Source organism: Rattus norvegicus, chromosome 9 (genome assembly GCF_021556685.1).
Source record: "Rattus norvegicus strain SHRSP/BbbUtx chromosome 9, alternate assembly SHRSP_T2T, whole genome shotgun sequence".
Lineage (NCBI taxonomy): Eukaryota > Metazoa > Chordata > Mammalia > Rodentia > Muridae > Rattus > Rattus norvegicus.
The window spans coordinates 95,971,068-95,994,506 of record NC_141542.1 but is presented as its reverse complement, the minus strand read 5'-3'; the positions used below and the strand labels follow the sequence as shown (position 1 = coordinate 95,994,506).

Sequence of the window (23,439 nt, the reverse complement as noted above, 5' to 3'; positions counted from 1 at the left end):
GACCCCAAAAGTACAACAATGTCAAGCAACCAGAGCTTCCAGGGACTAAGCCACTACCTAAAGACTATACATGGACTGACCCTGGACTCTGACCCCATAGGTAGCAATGAATATCCTAGTAAGAGCACCAGTGGAAGGGGAAGCCCTGGGTCCTGCTAAGACTGAACCCCCAGTGAACTAGACTATGGGGGGAGGGCGGCAATGGGGGGAGGGTTGGGAGGGGAACACCCATAAGGAAGGGGAGGGGGGAGGGGGATGTTTGCCCGGAAACCGGGAAAGGGAATAACACTTGAAATGTATATAAGAAATACTCAAGTTAATAAAAAAAAAAAAGCATCCATATGTATTCTTCTCTTGTGTTACTCTTGGTTGTTCTCTCTTTTTTTTTCAGGTTTTCTAAATTTATTTCTTCTTTTTTTTTTCTTCAGAGCTCGGGACCGAACCCAGGGCCTTGTGCTTGCTAGGCAAGCGCTCTACCACTGAGCTAAATCCCCAATCCCTCAGGTTTTCTAAATTTATTATAATATTGGCTATGGGTTTGTACCCATAGACACAATTATGTTGTTTATTATATCTTTCTTATTAATTTTAATTTTATTCTTCTCTCATATATTACATCCGGACTGCATTTTCTCCTCCCTCCCCCCTCCCCAAACTTTCCCCTACCCTAGGCCTCCCTCCTTCCTCAGACCCACCCTCCTCCTCTTCTCAGAGAAGAGCAGATTTCCCAGGGTCATCAAACACACATGGGATAACAAGCTACAATAAGACCAGACATATACCAGGCTGAGCAAGGCAATCTAGTGGGAGAGAAAAAAGGGATCCACAAATGAGCAACTTCATATGGAAAGACAAAAAACCCAGGAGAGAACTAAAAAAAAAATCCTATACAATAAAAGAATTGCCAGAGGCATCACCATCCCCGGTCTCAAGCTGTACTACAGAGCTGTAATAATAAATACTGCATCATATTGGCATAAAAACAGACAGTTTGATCAATGGAAGTGAGTCAAAGACCTAGACATAAACCCACACTCCTATGGATACCTGATTTTTTTTTCTAAAGAAGTCATAAATAGCTTATCCCTAAAAGCACTGCAGGTGTGTCTCATGAGCATCAGAGGTGGCAAGAGGAGAGAGGCTATATCAGTGTTCTGATATAGGAACATCTGAATGATTAGCAGACTAACATTCTCTAAAGAAAAAGCAAGCCTGAGACAACCACCAGTTGGGCACCATGGGACCTGGATAGGAAACTAGCTTGAGACAACCACATGCCTCACAGGCCTGGTGGGGGAAGGTTGAAGGGAATGATAGGCAGACCATGCCCAAGATGACCCCTACCCAGTGACATAATGCATGAACAAAGGAGACTATTCCTGAGATGACCCCAGACACTCAGAGAACCCAGCTGCCATTAAGAGGAACAAGTAGACAGTAGAGAAATGAAAGAGAAAGAGAAACAGAAGGATGTGGGCGTAACAAAGATAGGCAGAACTAGAGACTTGAGGGTAGTGAGGAACAGCCTGATGTGAGTAGCCAGTGATGCCCCCTTTGACCATGATGTGGCTCTGGCTGAGCTGCCACTGGAGACCATGTCTGAGTGCATGGCCCTGCAGCAGCAGGGGTTCGTTAACAACAAAGGCCAAGTGGATGTCCCTGGTCTGGGCTGCTGCTCAGGAACATGTTGATTTTGAGAGCTGTGCAAAACTGGCTCCACTTCTCACTTGGACATCATGGGAGAGCTGGCCCTGAGGGATGAGAGTTGGAGAACTGACCTCACCCCTAGCAAGCTGGAGTACTTGGGAGAGTGGGCTCCACACACTGATGGAGTTGCAAATGAGCTGGTCCCTGAGGATATGAATATGGGAGACATGGCCCTACCCCTTGGACAAGGGAGATATAACCTTCTCTCAGCTCACCTCTCACACTGTGGTACACCAGAGAACTAGCTCTGGGATCATGAGAGCAGAAGAGTTGTCCCTATCTCTGACCAGCTGCAGCACTTAGAAGACCAGGCCCTGCACCTCACCTGGGCAGTACAGTAGAGCTGGCCCTGGATATGGGAGTTGTGGGTGAACTGCCCCATGGGTTCGAGTGTGGGAGAGTTGGCCCTGCTACTTGTTTGCCATGCAGTGACATGGGCAAGAGAGAGATGTCCTTTGACACCAATAGCAGGCACAAGAGTTGACCCTAAGGTCATCAGAGCAGGAGAGCTGACCCTGCCCTCATCTGCTATAAGACCTGGGAGAGAAGACCCTATACCTCCACTGGCAGTGCAGAAGTGCTAGTTCTGGATGCGGGCTTGCTGGTGAGCCAGACCCAAGGGCGTGAGAGTGGGATAGCAGGGAGGTTGACCTGCTCAGATAACTCTCAGGCACAGATTCAGGGCTTTGCATTGGCCCACCCTAACATTTACTCAATCCATAAACTGCTAAAGTATATGAAGGGGCTGGTCCTACAGATCCAAAGCTACAGGATCTCTAAGACACAAGGCAACAACAGAATATCTGAGAACAGTTCCCAACAGTATATCTGAGAGCAATTCCATGAGGATCCAGTATCAATAGAGTAGCAGAAGCCAGAGGCCATATACCAGACCAACGAGTCATTGCAATTAATATTTGCAAACAAAGAAGTGTGGACAAAAGAGTATATTGTGAGACACACAGTGACACATTACAGCTTCCACAATGAAACTTCTTTTCTCTGTTGGAGGGTGGATGGCAGGTATGAGGGGAGGGGAAGATGAGTGAGATTGGGGTACACGATGTGAAATTCACACAATGGACAAAAATAAATCATCTTCAACAAATGGTGCTGGTCTAGCTGGATGTCAATATATAGAAGAACGCAAATAGACCCAAACCTTACACCTTGCACAAACTCATGTCAAAGTAGATCAAAGGCCTCAACATAAAACCAAAAAACCTTGAACCTGATAGAAGAAAAATGAGGGATAGCTTTGAACTCATTGACACAGGAGACAATGCCCAGAACAGAACACAAATAGCATACACACTAGTATCAATAATTAATAAAAGGGACTGCATGAAACAGAAATGCTTTTGTAAGGCAAAGGACATAGTCAATACGACAAAATGTCAGCCTTTTTGTCGTATCTTCACTATTTCCCCATCTGGCAGGGGGCTAATATTCAAAATATATAAAGAACTCAAGAAACTAGACATCAACAAACTAAATAATACAATTAAAAATGGGGCACAGATCTAAACAGAGAATTCTCAACAGAGGAAACTCAAATGTCTGAGAAACACTTAAAGAAATGTTCAACATTTTTAGCCATCAGGGAAATGTAAATCAAAACAACTTTGCAGTTCTATCTTACATCTGTCAAAATGACTAAAATCTCTCGTTCTCTCTTATTTCCAATGAAGGTAATATTTGTGAGAAAAATATGGAAAAAAACAATGGAATTGAACACATGTGTGTAAAGGATGGAAAAGAGAAAGAAAAAAAAAAAAAAAGCAAGTCTCCAGCCTTCAAGTCACTTTCTCACCAACACAAGCTCTGTATTAGCCAGCCTGGGGTTGTCATGAAGATCAGACTTTATTTTCACTGATGTTTCTGGGTGAGGAAGACTGATAACTTAAGTATTAGATAGAAGAATACAGGATGATTTACATATGTGCTTGTGTAGGGTAGTGTGTGTGTGTGTGTGTGTGTGTGTGTGTGTATGTGTACGTGTGAAAACCCTAGAAACAAGGAGAGAGGAGGACGTAAGAACTGCTCAGAGTGGTAGCCTAAGATGAACATTTTGCCTGCAGAATGGATGCTGGACTGGAGGTGGCTCGGCAGCAGTCATCTGAGTGGAAGCTGGTAGACTACTTCAGAGTAGAGGCAGTGAGGACGGGAGGATTAGAGTGTGCAGAGAATCTTCCAATTTCACATGACTCTAGTGTATACAATCACACAAATGGGGTGCTATTCTTAAAGATGGGGAGCACAAGAATGGGAATATATTTGTCAAAGATAGGGGGAATGGTCATTTTAAAGTATAATTTCTTGATATTTGAATGGTCTATAGGGTATTATTGATTTCCAAATTTCAGAAAATATTTGGGTCAGACAATCAGGTTTAAAAGAAATAAGCACCCCAAAACTCGTTTGCTGTCAGAAGGCTGGTGTTGTAAAACTACTGCTAATGCAAAGCCAAAATGGGAAAGGAACTAACTCATACCAACATTGTTGTTATTGGACACATAGATTTGGCCAAGTCATTGTGACTGGCCATTTGGTCTACAAATGTAGTGAAATCAGCAAAGGAGCCATTGAAATGTTAAAAAGGAGGCTGCCAAGATGGGAAAAGGAGCTTTCCAGTATGTTTGTGTCTAACTGAAAGCTGAGAGAGAACACGGTATCATCATTGACAATTCTCTGTGGAAATCTGAGACCAGTAAATCTGTGTGACTATTGCTGATGCCCCAGGACACAGAGACTTTATTAAAAAAACATGATTTCAGGCACATATCAGGCTAACTATGCTGTTCTGGTTGTTGTTATTGGTGTTGGTGAACTTGAAGCTTGTATCTCTAAGAACGGCCAGACCTGTGACCATACCCTTTTGACTTATACTCAGTATATAAGATAGATTTTTGGTGGCAGTAAAATGTATTCCACTGAACTACCCTATAGCCTGCAGATCTATGAATGAACTGTTAAGGGAGTCAGTACTTTAAAAAAAAAATGGCTACAATCCCGACACTGTAACATCTGTGCCAATTTTTGGTTGGAAAGGTGACAGCATGTTGGAGTCAAGGACTTGATATTCCATGGAACAAGAGATGGGGAGCCATCCAGAGATGGTAGTGCCAGTGGGACCACAGTGTCAGAAGCTTTGTGTTGTTCCCCTCATTCAACTGACAAGCCTTTGAGACTGATCCTCCATGATGTCTATAAAATCGATGATACTGGTATTTATCTTTGTGGGTTGAGTAGAGACTGGTGTTCTCAAATGAGTCATGGTAGTTCCTTTTGCTCCAGTCCCTGTCACAACAGAAGCAAAGTCTGTTTAAATGCACCACAAAGTTTTGGGCGAAGCTCTTCCTCGGAATGTGGGCTTCGATGTGAAGAATGTGTCTGCCAAAGATGTCAGATGTAGCAACACTGTTGGAGAGAGCAAAAATGACCCACCAATGGAAGCTGCTGACTCTACTGCTCAGGTGACTATCAGGGACCATCTGGGTCAAACCAGAGATGGCCATAGCATTGGACTGGATTGTCAGAGAGCTCATAGAGTTGCAAGCTTGCTGAGCTAAAAGGAAGACTGTTGTTCTAGTTGCAAGCTTGCTGAGCTTAAAGATTAATTGTTGTTCTGGTAAGAAGCCGGAAGATGGCCCTAAATTCTTCAAATCTGGTGAGACGCCCATTGTTGATATGGTCCCAGGCAAGCCCATGTGTTGAGTGTTTCTCTGACTATCCTCCACTGAGTCATTTCTGCTGCTCACGACATGAGGCAGACAGTTGCTGTGGGTGGTATCAAAGCTGTGGACAAGAAGGCTGCCGGAGCTGGCATCAAGTCTGCTCAGATAGTGCAGAAGGCTAAATGAACATTATCTTTAGCACCTGCCATCCCAATCTGAATCGGTCGTGGAAGAATGGTCTCAGAATTGTCTCAAATGGCCATTTAATTTAATAGTAAAAGACTGGTTAATGACACAATGCACTGTAAAACCTTTAAAAGGCAAGGAGACTGTTTTGTGGACTACTTCGTGTGTGTGTATGTGTGTATGTGTGTGTGTGTGTGTGTGTGTGTGTGTGTGAGAGAGAGAGAGAGAGTTTTAAGTTATTGGTTTTCAAAAGTCAGTACTTTTAATGAAAATAACCCAACAGAGACTCACTAAAACAAGTTCAATGAGAAAGCACCACCACCACCACAACCACCAAAATAGTTGATGGCTTAATAAACAGGCATTGCTTTATGAGTGATATGTTCATTATGTCTCTCCTCATAGCTGCCTTATGTGGTAGCATCACAACTTGTGAATGTGAGTCTTGCAACTTAGTGCAATTAATGAATGACTGAGCCACATAGCCTGTGGTTAGTAGTAAAACTTAGGATTGAACTTAGATGGTCTTACTCCACCGTGTACCCACTACCTAGGTCATTGAAGGCATGAAAGTAAGGAATATCTCTACAGGTTTATAAATAGTAAGATGGTAAAAGGGTCCAGCACAAAGCCTGGAATCCACTAGTACTAAGTGGTAGGCAGGGGATAAAAAACATCTTGAGACACAGGAAGGACATGAGGGTGTAAAGTAGTGTGAAGTATAAATAGCATCTTTTTAAAAGAACAAGTAAACAATACTAAGCCTACATCCTCTTGCCAATTTAGATTGAAATAGAAAAGAAGTAATTTAAATTAGGCAACATACGATCACCAGAAATTCATTTGTCACAATTCTGGGGTCTAGAATATCCATGAGCAAGGGCAAATTCATCGTTTGATAAGGCTTTGTTCTATGCACACGATTTTACCAACCCCCCTCTCTTGCCTTTCCTTCCTGTCTCTACCCCTTAAGTTCTGGAATTACAGGCATCCATCACCATTCCTGGCTTCTTCATGATATCTTCTTTGGTCCTTCCATAGCAAAGGAGCAAATGATTCACCTGAGCCTACTTTATAAGGGTTCAACCGAACTGACTATAATGATGAGGGCAGGAATCTCAGGATGCTCTTATCATTGTTTTAGAAGACCACATCTCTTAACACCATCACATTAAAGATTAATTTTCATCATATAGATTATTTGTGTGTGTCCGTGTGTGTGTCCGTGTGTGTGTCCGTGTGTGTGTGTGTGTGTGTGTGTGTGTGTATGTATGTGTGTGAAAGGGGGGGTTGGAATCTAGACAATAGCAGAGGTTGGTAGGAAATGTTTACCATGAGCTAGGTGATGAAGTGGTTATTGTGAGCATAGTGGGTTTTCAATGGAATGGTAGGAGCAGAGGGCAGATTTCAGCAGTGTTGGCTGTGTGGTGGAGAAAAAAAGGAGTTGTGATTACTTCCTTGAAAAGTTTCTTTGAGAACAGAGACAAGAATGGGAGTTGGCTGAAACAAGAAATCAAGGAAGGCTTTTAAATGTTTTAAGGATGAGTATTAAAAATGAGTTCTAGAATGATATAACCAAAAATTATTAATATTAACTGGTTGGTAACAGGAAGATTGAAAGTAGTGTGGTCCTGGAGCCCTTGGGACACAGGAGCTGAGGCACAGTCTGGGACAGGATCCTTCCAGTTTTCATGTGCACCTGGAGCTGACCCTGTACCACAGCTCTTGGTACCCAAATCCTGCCAGAAAAGAGCTGGTCTCCCAGGAATGCTAACAGACTTACAGGAGGGTCAAGCCACTGTCAGAGACAGCAAGACCAGCTAACACCAGAGATAACCAGATGGCAAGAAGCAAGTACAAGAAACAAAACAGCAGAAATCAAGGCCACTTGGAACCTTCAGAACCTAGTTTTCCCACCACAGCAAGTCCTGGCTACCCCAACACACTGGAAAAACAAGATTCTGACTTAAAATCACATCTCATGATGATGTTAGAGGACTTTAAGAAAGACATAAATAACTCCCTTAATGAAATACAGGACAACACAGGTAAACAGGTAGAAGCCCTTAAAGAGGAAACACAAAAATTCCTTAAAGAATTACAGGAAAATACAACCGAACAGGTGAAAGAATTGCACAAAACTATCCAGGGTCTAAAAATGGAAATAGAAACAAAGAAATTACAAAGGGAGACAACCCTGGAGATAGAAAACCTAGGAAAGAGATCAGGAGTCATAGATGCAAGCACCACCAACAGGAGATAGAAGAGAGAATCTCAGGGGTAGAAGATGCCATATAAAAACGTTGAGACAACCATCAAAGAAAATGAAAAACACAAAAAGATCCTAACCCAGAGCATCCATGAAATCCAGGACACAGTAAGAAGATCAAACCTAAGGATAATAGCTATAGGAAAGAATGAAGATTCCCAACTTAAAGGGCTAGTAAATACCTTCAGCAAAATTATAGAAGAAAACTTCCCTAACCTAAAGAAAGAGATGCCCATAGCGTACAAGAAGCTTACAGAACTCCAAATAGATTAGACCAGAAAAGAAATTCTTCCCATCACATAATAGTCAAAACACCAAATGTACTAAACAAAGAATATTAAAAGCAGTAAGGGAAAAAGGTCAAGCAACATATAAGGGCAGACCTTTCAGAATTACACCAGACTTCTCAACAGAGACTATGAAAGCTGGAGAAACCAAGTTATTCCATGACAAAACAAAATTTACACAGTATCTTTCCACAAATTCAGTCCTACAAAGGATAAAAGATGGAAAACTCCAATACAAGGAGGGAAACTACACCCTAGGAAAAGCAAGAAAGTAATCTTTCAACTAGCCCCCCCCCCAAAAAAATAGCCCCACAAACATAATTCTACCTCTAACAACAAAAATAATAGGAAACAACAATCATTGGTTGCCAATATCTCTCAAAATCAATGGACTCAAATCCCCAATTAAAGACATAGACTAACATACTGGATATCTAAACAGGACTCAACATTTTGCTGCATACAGGAAATGCACATCAGTGATAAGACAGACACTTGCTTAGAATAAAAGGCTGGGAAAAATTCTCCAAGCAAGTGGAACAAGTTAGAATAGCCATTCTGATATCTAATAAAGTCAACTTTCAACCAAAAATTATCAGGAAAGATAAGAAAAGACACTTCATACTCATCAAAGGAAAAGTCCACAAAGATTAACTCTCAATTCTGAATATCTATGCTCTAAATGCAAGGGCAGCCACATTCATAAAAGAAACTTTGCTAAAACTCAAAGCACACATTGCACCTCACGCAATAATAGTGGGTGACTTCAACACCCCACTCTTAGTAATGGAGAGATCATGGAAACAGAAACTAAAGAGAGACACAGTGAAACTAACAGAAGTTATGAACCAAATGGATTTATTAGATATCTATAGAACATTTCATCCTAAAACAAAAGAATATACCTTCTTCTCAGCACCGCATGGTATCTTCTCCAAAACTAGCCATATAGTTGGTCACAAAACAGGTCTCAACAGACACAAGAAGATTGAAATAATCCCATGCATCCTATCAAATCACCATGAACTAATAAGGCTGGTCTTCAATAACAATAATAATGACAGAACGCCCACATACACATGGAAGTTGAACAATGCTTTGCTCGATAACTTGGTCAAGGAATAAATAAAGAAATTAAAGACTTTTTGGAATTTAATGAAAATGAAGGCACAACATACCCAAACTTACGGGACAGAATGAAAACAGTGCTAAGAGGAAAACTTATACCTCTGAGTGTCTCCAAAAAGAAACTGGAGAGAGCATAAACTAGCAGCTTGACAGCACACCTGAAAGTTCTAGAACAAAAAGAAGAAAAAACACCTAAGAGGAGTAGAAGGCAGGAAATAATCAAACTCAGGACTGAAATCAACCAAGTAGAAACAAAAAGGACTATACAAAGAATCAACAAAACCAGTAGCTGGTTCTTTGAGAAAATCAACAAGATAGATAAACCCTTAGCCAGACTAACGAGAGGGCACAGAGAGAGTGTCCAAATTAACAAAATCAGAAATAAAAAGGGAGACATAAAAACAGAACCTGAGGACATTAAAAAAATCATCAGATTCTACTATAAAAACCTATACTCAACAAAAATGGAGAATCTGGATGAAATGGACAATTTTCTAGACAGATATCAGGTACCAAAGGTAAATCAGCATCAGATAAACCATCTAAATAGTCCCATAAAGAAATAGAAGCAGTCATTAAAAGTCTCCCAACCAAAAAAAGTCCAGGGCTAGATGGGTTTGGTGCAGAATTCTGTCAGACTATCATAGAAGACATAATGCCAATACTCTTCAACCTATTACACAAAATAGAAATAGAAGGAACACTACCCAATTCCTTCTATGAAGCCACAATTACGTTATACCTAAACCACACAAAGACTCAACAAAGAAAGAGAACTTCAGACAAATTTCCCTTATGAATATTGATGCTAAAATACTCAATAAGATTCTTGCAAACCGAATCCAAGAATACATCAAAATGATCATCCATCACCATCAAGTAGGCTTCATTCCAGGGATGCAGGGGGGGTTCAATATTTGGAAATCCATCAGCATAATCTAGTATATAAACAAACTCAAAGAACAAAAACCACATGCTCATCTCATTAGATGCTGAGAAAGCATTTGACAAAATTCAAATTTCTTTTAAAAGTCTTGGAAAGATCAGAATTCAAGGCCCATACCTAAACATAATAAAAAGCGATATTCAGCAAACCAGTAGCCACCATCAAGCTAAATGGAGAGAAACTTGAAGCAATCCCGCTAAAATCAGGGACTAGACAAGGCTGGGCACTCTCTCCCTACATGTTCAATATAGTACTCGAAGTCCTATATAGAGCAATGAGACAACAAAAGGAGGTCAAAGGGATACAATTTGGAAGGGAAGAGGTCAAAATATCACTATTTACAGATGATATGATAGTATACTTAAGTGACCCCAATAATTCCACCAGAGAACTATTAAGCCTGATAAACAACTTCAGCAAAGTGCCTGGATATAAAATTCAAATAGATCAGTAGTCTTCCTCTACTCAAAGGATAAACAGGCTGAAAAAGAAATTAGGGAAATGACACCCTTCACAATAGTTACAAATAACATAAAATACCTTGGTGTGACTCTTTCCAAGAAAGTGAAAGATCTGTATGACAAGAACTTCAAGTCTCTGAAGAAAGAAATCAAAGAAGATCTCAGAAGATGGAAAGATCTCCCATGCTCATGGATTGGAAGGATTAATATAGTAAAAATGGCCATTTTGCCAAAAGCAATGTACAAATTCAGTGCAATTTCCATCAAAATCCCAAGTCAATTCTTTACAGAGTTAGAAAGAGCAATTTGCAAATTTATTTGGAATAACAAAGGACCCAGGATAGCGAAAACTATCCTGAACCATAAAAGGACTTCTGGGGGAATCACCATCCCTGACCTCAAGCTGTATTACAGAATAATAGTGATAAAAACTGTATGGTATTGGTATAGAGACAGACAGGAAGATCAATGGAATAGAATTGAAGACCCAGAAATGAACCCACATACCTATGTTCACTTGATTTTTGACAAAGGAGTTAAAACCATCCAGTGGAAAAGAGACAGCCTTTTCAACAAATGGTTTTGATTTAACTGGAGGTCAGCATGTAGAAGAATGAAATTGATCCATTCTTATTGCCCTGTACAAAATTTAAGTCCAAGTAGATCTTGGACCTCTACATAAGACTAGGAATACTGAAAGTAATAGAAGAAAAAGTAGGTCAGAGCCTCCAACACTTGGGCACAGGGGAAAATTTCCTTGACAGAACACCAATAGCTTATACTCTAAGATCAAGAATCAACAAATGGGACCTCATAAAATTGCAAAGCTTCTGTAAGGCAAAGGACATTGTCATTAGGACAAAATGGCAACCAACAGATTGGGAAAAGATCTTTACCAATCCTACATCCGATAGAGGGCTAATATCCAATATGTACTAAGAACTCTAGGAGTTAGACTCCAGAGAATCAAATAACCCCTTTAAAACATGGGCTACAGAGCTAAATAAAGAATTATCAACTGGGAAATATGGAATGGCCATGAAGCCAACATCCTTAGTCATCAGGGATATGCGAATCAAAACAACCCTTGGATTCTACCTTACACCAGTCAGAATGGCTAAGATAAAAAACTCAGGTGACAACAGATGCTGGTGAGGATGTGGATAAAGAGGAACACTCCTCCATTTTTGGTGGGATTGGAAGCTGGTACAACCATTCTGGAAATCAGTCTGGAAGTTCCTCAGAAAATTGGACACAGTAGTATCTGAGGACCCAGCTATACCACTCCTATACCACTCCTGGGTATATACCCAAAAGTTCCAACATATAACAAGGACACATGCTCCACTACATTTATAGGCAACATCTTTTTTTTTTTTTGGAGCTGGGGACTGAAGCCAGGGCCTTGTGCTTGCTAGGCAAGTGCTCTACCACTGAGCTAAATCCCCAACCCCTCCACTCCATTTATAGCAGCCTTATTTATAATAGCCAGAAGCTGGAAAGAACTGAGATCTTCCTCAACAGAGGAATGGATACAGAAAAAGTGGTACATTTACACAATGGAGTACTACTCAGATATTAAAAACAATGACTTCATGAAATTCTTAGGCAAATGGATGGAACTAGACAATATCACCCCAAGTGAGGTAACCTAATCACAAAAGAACACACATGGCATGCACTCACTGATAAGCAGATATTAGCCCAAAAGCTCAGAACACCCAAGATATAATTCACAAATCAAATGAAACTTAAGAAGTTTGGATGTTTTATACCTTCTTAGAAGGGGAACAAAAATACTCACCGGAGGAAATATAGAGACGTGTGGAACTGAGACTGAAGGACAGGCCATCCAGAGACTGCTTCACCTGGGGGATCCATCCCATATCCCAATACCAAACCTAGACAATATTGTGGTTGCCGGAAGTGCATGCTGACAGGAGCCTCATATAGCTGTCTCCTGAGAGGCTGTGCCAGAGCTTGACAAATACAGAGGTGGATGCTCCCAGCCAACCATTGAACTGAGAACCAGGGTCCCCAATGGAGGAGTTAGAGAAAGGACCGAAGTAGCTGAAGGGGTTTGCAAACCCTTAAGAAGAACAACAATATCAACCAACCAGACCCCCCAGAGCTCCTAGGGACTAAAGCACTATCCCAAGAGAACACAGGGATGGACCTATGGCTCCATCTGCATGTGTAGCAGAGGATGGCCTTGTTGGGCATCAATGGAAGGAGAGTTCCTTTGTCCTGTTAAGTCTCAAAGCTCCAGTGTAGGGGAATGTCAGGGCAGGGAGGCAGGAGGGAGTGGGTGGGTGGGTGAGGGAGCACACTTATAGAAGCAGGGAGTGGGATGGGATAGCAAGTTTCTGGAGGGGGAACTGGGAAAGGGTATAACATTTAAAATGAAAATAAAAAAATCCAATAAGTATTTTAAAGTAAAAGAACATAGTGCGGTCATATTGTCATAAGAATCCTGGAAACAGAGTCTTATTGTCCTAAGAGTCTTGGAAAACAGAGAAGGAACACAAACTACAGGAAAGTCAGCTATACTTAGGAGAAAGAGTAATTTTTTTAAAAATAGTCCTCTGAAAGAAGAAGACAATGGCAGAGAACACATTGAGTAAGCCAACTTATCTAATTAGTTTAGGAATTTGATGAAGTTCTTGTTCTCATTTCACCCATTTTCTCTATGAAATGGCAGAGAAGACAATTTTCAGACAGCGAGGGAAACATGCTTTCAGGGGAGAAGAATCATGGATGTGTAAAATATCCCTTCCAGCGTATGGGGTAGAAGATGTGTCTAGGTACAGTGTCTACAGGTATTGTCAGAACTAAGACACCAATGGCGGTTAATGAACATCCTTCATCTATGAGTCATGGATTTGCTAGCATAGTCCAAGCCTCAGGCTGTAGGAAAGGTAAGTGGTTAGGCTGAGTTGGAATTCCAGCACAATTGATTACACCACACTCATCATGTTCATCATTTTAAGCAGAATCCCAGTTGTATTTATTTACATCTCTGTTTATATGTCCACTCAGAAGGCTGGCTCATCAAAAAGGCTGGTCCTGGTCATTCTAAGTAACCCCCTTACCAATGACTGCTATAAGGACAATTCTGTGATGTAACTCCAGGAAACAGGAGGAGCTCCTTAGACATGGTAGATTATCCTGATTCTGAAAAGACACTGTAGTGATAGGTGGTTGGTTTCTATCTAGGTCTGAGCTCCTGTTTGCTAGAGATGCTTAATGAACTAGCCTAACATGAGGAAGTGATATAAGGATGTAGGTATAAGAAAGGCAGTCTTCAGCTGTCAATGATATAATTGTATTAGGATCTGGCTTACTGTATGAGACAACCACATTTCCTTTCTGTTTGTTAAGCAAGTCAGGGAAAAATATGACATAAATTCCATGGGGGGTGTTAACTAAGTCCTGCTTGAGGTGGTAAACACTGCAGTCCAAGATGGAAAGGAAAAGGAATCACCCAAGTATGACAACAGGAGAAGACTTACGTCAAAAAACTAATACACCCTTATCCTGACAGACCCGAAGAAGTCAAAGAATCAATGTCTTGGGAGTGAAAGAGCAAGCAGATGGAGAAATAAGAAAGAGGCATAGACGCGAACTCATACATAACCCCAGAGTTTTCTAATGTTTCTCTTTGAGGGTCCAATTTCACTCTCTCAGCAACTGATTATTCCTACAAAGAAATTATTACAGCATGCTGTCTGCAGATGTGCGGGTGGTAGGAGCCCTATTGTTTCCCAGGTGTTGTTCAAATAAGGAAGAAGAATGGCATGTCCCTGAGAACATTTGTGAAGAGATTTGCTTCGTCAGGGAGCTACAAATTATCTATTTTTCTCAACCTAAAATCTCATATCAGTTGGAGAGGATGGTAATTAGCAAGGGCCACTGTGGTTCACTTCTACATGCTGAAGAGCACGAGCTTGATTCGCAGACGCTGCCACACCGAGTGGTTACTGTGAAGCAGACAGACCGTTTTATGTAGGGCATTTGCTTTCAATGGAAAAATCTGGGCTACGACATTCACTGTCTCAGTGGCTGACTGCTCCTGCCTGCCCCAGGTTTCACCAGTGCCATTTTTATAACAGGTTATTCTTTTTAGAAACGATGTCCAATGTTTTATTCATTCTTTATGTGAAGTGATAGATGTTGGGCTTAGAGGGAAGTAGTGCTCTATTTTTTGAGCGGGGCCATTGGATTGTTTTTTCTGACACACATCAAATATGTCTGTCTTCCTGCTTGGACAGCTCCTTTTAATTGGCACATCTTAAACCCACTACTCTTGAAACTTTTTGATTGTAAGATTGGTAAATAGGACAAGTAGTTTACACAGACAAAAATCACTCAGTATCCTTTAAAGAGTATCTTGGCTCACCCCCAGATTAATGTTGTAAAGGAATGTGATCTTTTTTCTTTTGAATCATCCTTTTTACTTAACACATCCGGGGTGGTTTGTACCTTGGTTGTCTAAAACCTTCCCCGTGGTCTGTAGTGTGCTCAGTGCCTTTGCCCAGGTCCTCCTTCAGCACCTCAGTGATCTGGCAGTAAAGAAGTACAGATATTATCTGGGTTCAACTCCTTCCAGTGAAAATATTCTTAGAACTATCGTTGATAGGGTGGGAACCCTTCGAAAGTGCATTTATGGAGACAGGAATACCTGAGCTCCAAAGACAGAAATACCTGGAACTGAAGACAAAGCATGATGATTGGTGAGGACTTGGGTTTAGGGTGACATTCTAGTGCTCTTATTACTGGACAGAAAAAACTTGGCTACACCCAAAGTTCAACAATAGCCAGGAAAGTCCAAGTCCTTACGTGCCCCAAAGGCAGTGACTCCGAAATATGTATTAAGCAGACCGAATACCTTTCCAGAAGCAACGTAAATTAGTCACTGGAGGAAATTTGAACATAGAAACACATTAAAAACCAGTTGTTTTAGTTTGCTTGGGAGTCCACACAAAATCCCACATCCTGGATGGTTTAAACAGCATGATGTTTTTTTTCTTTTCCTTTTTTCGTAGCTGGGGACCGAACCCAGGGCCTTGCGCTTGCTACGCAAGCGCTCTACCGCTGAGCTAAATCCCCAACCCCAGCATGATGGTTTAAACAGTTACTTTTACATAACTCTGGCGGTTAGGAAGTCCATGTTCAGTGTGTTTTCTACTAAAACCTGGCCTGCAGAAGACTATGTTCTCATTCTTCTGACGTGGTCTTTATTTGGTGAATGTGCTGAGACAGTAAGCTATCTGTGTGTCTTCTGATACTAACGATATCAGAGTTGGGTCCCCACACTTACAAATATCTTAATACTTGATATCTTCTTTAGGGCCGTGTATTAGTTACTTTTTTCCTCTTTCTGACAAAATCACTTTCTAAAGCAATTTAAAGTTTATTTTGGCTCCTAATTTTCTAGGACATAATCCATCATAGTGCAAAAGGCATGGTGATGGGAACTACCTTATCACTGGCCGGGTATTAACAAATTGTGAAGAAGACGCCTCAGTTGAGGACCAAGAGTAAACATGGATGTTTACTAGTGACCCATATCTGTTCCTGTGTTCTGTAGTGTTCTAAAACAATGTCACCAGCTGTGGACCAAGTATTTAAATACAAGAACCCACAAAAGACATTTCAAACCATAACGAGCCCTACTTCCAAATACAACCATATTGAAAGTAGGAGCTTCTACTTACAGATTTTGAGGGATCTTTTGAGCAAACATCCAGTCCATGTCATGAATATGAATTGCAGATGAAATTTCAGGAGCCAGGAGGACTAAATGTACAGAATATTCTCCCAACAAATTCTTATACTATGGCTCAATTCTAATACTTATTTGGACTTGAAAGAAAAGAAACTACTATGAGAATTTAAGAAAATTCAAACACAGAGAGAAAAATGGACAAGAAACTGATTTCCCGGAGACATCATAAGTCCTCAATGAGTGGGACTAAGTCCTGGGGAGTGAGATTAAGTATTTGCTGCCCACTGGGAAATAGAAGAAAAGCCTTATGGGTAGATTTGTGGCACAGTCCACTGTGAAAAGAGAACAGAAAAATCTTTTCCCAGTGGGTTAGAGAAGCATGAGGAAATGCAATACCCATCCATACGAGAAACAGATTTTTATGAAAAAACGATTGCTCTGAGTCTGCCTCCCAGGCTGGTACATTGAACCATATAGTGTAAAATTCCAAGCAGAGAAATTAAAACAAAACTTTTCTTTATTTTTTTAATCTTTATTAACTTGAGTATTTCTTATTTACATTTCAATTGTTATTTCCCTCCCAGTTTCTGGGCCAACATCCCCCTAGCTCATCCCCTTCCCCTCTATATGGGCTTCCTCTCCCCATCCTCCCTCCATTACCACCCTCCCCCCAACAGTCACGTTCACTAGGTGTTCAGTCTTGGCAGGACCAAGGACTTCCCCTTCCATGGGTGCTCTTACTAGGAGAACTGGACCACCATTGAAGGAATCAGAGAAAGGACTGAAAGAGCTTGAAGGGGTTCGAGACCCCATATGAACAACAATGCCAAGCAACCAGAGCTTCCAGGGACTAAGCCACTACCCAAAGACTATACATGGACTGACCCTGGGCTCCAACCTCATAGGTAGCAAAACTTTTCTAAAACATAAGCATCCCTGGGTCCCCAACAAAATCAGACGGAAGTTACTCCTTAAGGAACTGGCTTAATTCCATGGGAACTTGCTTGGCATCTCATCATCTAAGACAGAAATACTCTTAATAGGTTGCGGGGATTTTTCTACACATATTACACATACACATCTGTATGTCCACACAGGCGTCCCATCACCACCCTAATCATTTTACTTGTGGAAAGCAACATTTTCTGCAGGGGTGATGTGGCTAGCACTTGCTATAAAAAACAATGAGGCCAAAGCAGAATTTAGGGAAAGATAAGCCATGAAAATATAGCTCAATAGTAAACAATCCCAAGCTAGCCATGGCGACACGATGATATTCTGTCTCCAAGACAAACAAGCAAGCCAACAAACAACAAAAACAAATAATGTTGTTGCCCTAGAGGGTTGTAACTGTGTAAAACCATTTCCGTTTGATTGACTTATACAGATGTGTCTCTTAGCAAAAAGGTTCCCAGATCTATTCACCCTTTCACATTAATGCCTCCTGGTTATCTCCTTCAGGTTTAATTAAAGTCAAAGAAGTATTGTTTTCTTCAGAGCATCCTGTGGGAACTTATCAAAGGCACAATCCATCTGCAGGTTGCTTGGATGAATTCAGTGTCAATATGTCCCTTGCAAGTGGCATAACAGAGGCAGGATGAGCAGCAAAGGTGCCAATTTGCGGGAAAGGAGGTGCAGTTTCTTTTCTGAATTCTGAATAGTTACTTAGGAGATCTTCTAACCCTTCATTACAATGCACAACTTTCCCTCTGACAGGTGGACAACTTCCTGCCTCCAGAAATAACTGGCTTTATTTTTTTTTTGTAATGTTTTGGTGAAAGCTAGCTACTTCCTTTCCCTTCTGGTAGGTTCTAGCTAGTCGAGGGCACACTCAAAAGAAAAAAAATGGGCAGGAAAAGGTAAGACAAGGTTTTAATCATAAAATTATTCTCAAGAATCCTACAGAGTCTCTATGATATTGAACCTAGGTTTGCAGGCTCATAGAGCTGACTTCCTTGCCCAGTTGCAAAGTGAGAGATTAAAATAGCCAACGCTGACTGTTGGCTGGCTGCACTGAGCCTGCTTACTGAGCATTTGGCATACAGTCCTAACATGCATCTGTATTTCTCATCCGCCAACCATCTCTTAACACATAGGAGACTTGTTTCTCATTCCTCTTGGAAGTTAGGCAGAACCATATGACCCACCAGTGGGCTGTTGTAGGCAGCAGAATATGACTATTCTGGAGTAAAGTTGCAAATATATCACGGTAATCCTCTCTGAGGAGTCCAACTCCAGGTCAAAATCCTATCTGTGACAACTAGCTCAGAATCAACAATAGGCAACTACAAAGGCCACATGGCAGTAAGAAGAAGGCCTGCTCACATCAGTATGGGTACCCAGTGTTTTCATTCTTTAGAGGAAGTTGTATTTAAGGACCAGGTTCCTCTTCTCCTCCCGTTGCCTATCGGTGCTTCCATTGAATGCACCCAAAAAAGCATAAGGTATTGAAGATCTTTTTCTTCACTCTGACTGAATGCTTTCTCACTCTTTGACTACCCCAATCTGATCTTCTAGTTCCCAGATCTATATGCTAGGAACTTTTCTCAGATCTTTTTTCCAAAGCCCTGCACCTTCAACTATGATGCATGTCCCCTGATCCTTACCTGAAACTCATTCCCACTTTAAGAATTTAGAGAAATAAATGAACTCTTTGAGAACCAACCTTTTCTGTTTAGAAGCTTGCTTCTGTTTCCCTGGTGAGCAAACAAAGGGTGGCTTGCTTCTTTCACTTTGGCTTCTTATTTTACTTGACCTCCACACACACAGCATTGCTAACAAATCTGCTTTAGTTGTGAAGGTCACAGTGGTCCCAAGATGGTGTAGATACGACAAGACTGAAAGAGCCTCCCCTGAAAAATAGTTACCCCAGTGACATTCTCAGATCCAAAGTATAATTATGGGACTGACTTTGACAACAGTGTTATCAAAGCTTAGTATAAGGGAAAGTACACACCAAACTGGAAGGAATAACATCTACCATCTCAGGACTGTACATAGGTCTAAGGTAGTAGCAGGATTAAAAGGACAAAGTTTCAAGATAGAAATGATGAAAGGCCACTTGTTTAATATGGCTCAATAAGTATCCAGCTCCTTCAGGACTTTGCAATTATAGTTGTTATGCTTTACAGAGGACAAGAGAGAAGGGACATGACAAGAAGATGAGAGTACTGGTGAGACAATGTTGGTCCCTTTGGGAAAGAAAGTAAAATTTCATGTGCTAATATGGTGCCGACCCAATCTGACATGTTGTTCGTTTGTGTTACTGCATCAGGTAGACCAAGTAGCTTGATGGATCTGTTGAGGAACAGGCATAGTGAGAGTTTCAGTTATAGCTTTGAGGTCTCAGGCAGAGTTTATAATTTACTTCTTAACATTTAACACTCCTCCATTGCTGGTGAGAGTGTAAACTTGTAGAGTCAATTTGGAAATCAATTTGGAGGTTTTCAGAAACATGGGAATAATTCTATACCATCCCTGGCCATATACTAAAAAAAATGCTCCACCCTACCACAAGGTATTGACCATAGGTGAGGACACTTGCTTACCTATGTTCATAGCAGCTTTATTTATAATAGTCAGAAACTGGAAACAATAAATGGATGGAACTAGATATTATCATGCCAAGTGAGGTAACCCAGACCCAGGAAGACAAGTATGGCTTGTACTCACTTATAAGTGGATATCAGAGACAAAGTACACGATAACATGCTACAGTCCATAGACCCCCCCCCCCAAAAAAAACCCCTAACTAACAAGGAGGGCCCAAGGGAGGATGCTCAAATCTCACTCAGAAGGGGAAATAAAATAGACACCAGAGGTAGATGGAGGGAGGGAACTGAGTGGGGAAGGGGGTGAGAAGGGGATCAGGTGTGGAGAAATGGGGAGGGTAGGAGATGGCTGGGAGAGAGAACAGAAATCAGTGAGGGGCATCTCTGAGACAAGGCAGAGTCTTGGGACAGAGGAGGCTCCTGGGACTCTATTACAGTGACCCTAGCTGAGACTCCTAGCAGCTGGGATATGGAAACTGAAGTGGCCATCTCATATAGTCAGGTGGGGCTTCCAATGGAGGACACTAACCTGCCCACAAAATCTTTGACCCAGAATTTGTCCTGCCAACAAGATGTGCAGGGTTAAAGATAGAAGAGAGATCGGCCAACCAATGACTGGTCCAACTTGAGACTTCTCCCATGGGAGAGAGCCAACCCTTGACACTATTCATGATGCTCTGCTATGCTGCAGACAGGATCCTAGTGAAACTGTTTCCTGAGAAACTTCATCCAGCAGCTGAAGGAAACAGATGCAAAGACCCACAGTCAAGCATTCAGTGGAGCTTGGGGAGTTGTGTGAGAGTTGGGGATAGGATTGGGCAAGCTGGAGGAGTCAAGAAGATCTACAGAGTCATCTAATCTGGGCCCATAGAGGTTCACAGAAATTGAACCAACCAAAGAGCATGAAGGGGTTGGACCTAGACCCTCTACACACTTATAACCGCTGTGCAGCTTGGTCTTCATTTGGGTCATCTAACAGTTGGAACGGGGCTATCTCTGACTCTCTTGCTTGACTTTTATTCCTTTTCCCTAGATGGACAGACTGGTTGGGCCTCAGTGGGAGAGGATGTGCTTAGTCCTGCTGCAACATTACAATCCAGGGTGGGCTCGTACTTATGGGGGGAGGGTTTTATGAGGGTAGGACTTCACCCATGGCATAGATTTAGGCCAATAGTGCCATTGGTTTGCAGACTAGATTCTCTACCTGTCACACTCTGCTCTCTTCATTTCCACACAAGTGTATCTCCTGTGTACCAAATACCTTCTGCACACATTTTTTCCATGCCATTATTTGGCCCCAGAAAATCCAACCTAAGGCACCCTCCTTTCAGTTCCCAACTCTTTCTTATTGGATCTTAGGAAAGGGAGCGGATAGATATGGTGTCTACTATGTGCCCTGTAAGTTTTTGCTGTCAGTGTTTTGCATGAATTCTAACACGGAAAAGGAGCATTAGGACAGCATGTGACCTGGCCGGGGTTTTTCCATAACCGACAGCTGCTGTTTTCTCCACCCCCCCTTTTTTTTTGACAAATTGAAAAAAGAAACCCATACAGGTAATCTCCACTAATGTAGAAAAACTGCTCAAGGGCTCTACAAACATCCCTGGTATTGTTCAGTGTTCTGGTGAATCGGCTGATGCAGAGGACAGGCAGAGCTGGGCTCTGTTGGACCCATTTATCTTAAGGGAACTTACGTCATCAGCTCCATGTGGTTGCACTCTGTCTTTGTTCTTTCTCTTCTCTTTCCACCAATCGTGATGCTGTTGTCATTACTACTGGGGTATAGTGTTGCTATTACTGAAGTGCCTTTCTCCCTAGTAGGATTAATCTTAATTTTCTTTTCTCTGATGGGAGAGATCTTTCTGGAGGAAATTGTATTGGATTCACAATCTTTTGAATGCAACCGTGGAGGGAGTGAAATACCCTGGCTTCCAAGTATAGTCCTTCATTTAAAGCCTTATGTTAGCTGGGCTCTCCAGGGCAGAGGCTTGATTGTTGACTCAACTTTAATTTCTTACCTAAGTATTTCTAAGCACACATGGATAAGAATGTCTGCTTTAGTTGTGACATAGTTCAAGTGAATTTTTTTCTCTTATGATTCAGAACCTTGTCTCAACATAATCATTTTTTCCCACAGAATAATCCTGCAGATGTAGAAAGCATACAAAATTGAGGTGAATGTATGGTCATTTCTTGACAGTTCTGAAAGTTGACTTCATAAAAGTCTATAATAACATATCAAACTGTTAACTTTCTTTAAAAATAGTATTTGTGATTAAAACTTGCTTAAAATAGCAGATTAGTCATGGTCCTCTATAATAAATGTTAAACATTGTGTTCATAGCTTGAAACATCCTGTCTGTCTTAAATACATTAAGTAAAATAAATCAAATAATTTGAATTACCTGACTTTGGATGACGTTAGATATAAAATGAAAAAAAAAAAGTCTGAAACAGAAGTTGACTAAGACCTTCATTTTTGAACATGGTGAATATTTTATTGTCTTCACTGGAGGTACTTGGTGAGCTTCCTTCCACAGAAGCACAGGTTGATAATGATTTTCTTGCTGATTCCCATGCTGGATTTTCCTTTTTAACGACCATCATGGGCCTCTCTGGTCACACGCAGAACCTGTTTAATCTCTAGGCAGAAAGCATTATGTCAGTTCTCACTGCTTGGTATACAGCATGTTTTCTTTGGGGGTGGCCTGTGACATATTGACAAAAGAAAGAATGAGACCCATGAAGACACAGATGCTATCCCCAGCGAGGGGAGGTTTGACTCTATTAATATATAGTAAATTGCAAAATGATGGTCATAGAGAGCTTGCTTTGATATTCAAAAATTTTTCACATCAAAATCAAGCAAATGGGACCACAAAAATGCAATCCCTGCCCCAAATTGTCAGATACACAACATGCAGAGGGAACAATATTGATGAAAGAACATTTGATAGATTTTTTTTAAGGCTATACCCTTAAAAATGAAAAGAAATTTTTAAAGGAATAGCCACCTCCGAGTGTCTTCCTTTTCAACTCCAATTTGATTCATTTCTCTCGATACCCCCCCCCTTTCAGATTAATTCTCATTTATTTTAGGCTCATATCCTGAGAACAACTTGGTCTCTTTGGTGGCTTCTTCACTGACCCATTTCTCAGCCATAGGCCAGGAGCTAAAAACTCCTGGCCCTTCATGGAACCCTCTGAACTATTTTGTTTGACTACTTGGAATGTGAATGTCCTAGGATAGAACACAACACAACACAACACAGCACAACACAACACAACACAGCACAACACAACACAACACAGCACAGCACAACACAACACAGCACAGCACAACACAACACAACACAACACAGCACAACACAACACAACACAGCACAACACAACACAACATAGCACAACACAACACAACACAACACAGCACAACACAACACAACACAACACAGCACAGCACAACACAACACAACACAACACACCAAAACTCCCCGAAACC

The 23,439-nt window shown here is 41.3% G+C and overlaps 2 pseudogenes; both read left to right on the top strand.

Annotated features, from left to right (window-relative positions):
- Window positions 1-1,079: 1,079 nt before the first annotated feature.
- Window positions 1,080-1,193, top strand: LOC120094936 (small nucleolar RNA SNORA17; annotated as a pseudogene).
- A 2,985-nt stretch (window positions 1,194-4,178) lies between these two features.
- On the top strand, window positions 4,179-5,570 carry Eef1a1-ps8 (eukaryotic translation elongation factor 1 alpha 1, pseudogene 8; annotated as a pseudogene).
- The last annotated feature ends 17,869 nt before the right edge of the window (window positions 5,571-23,439 follow it).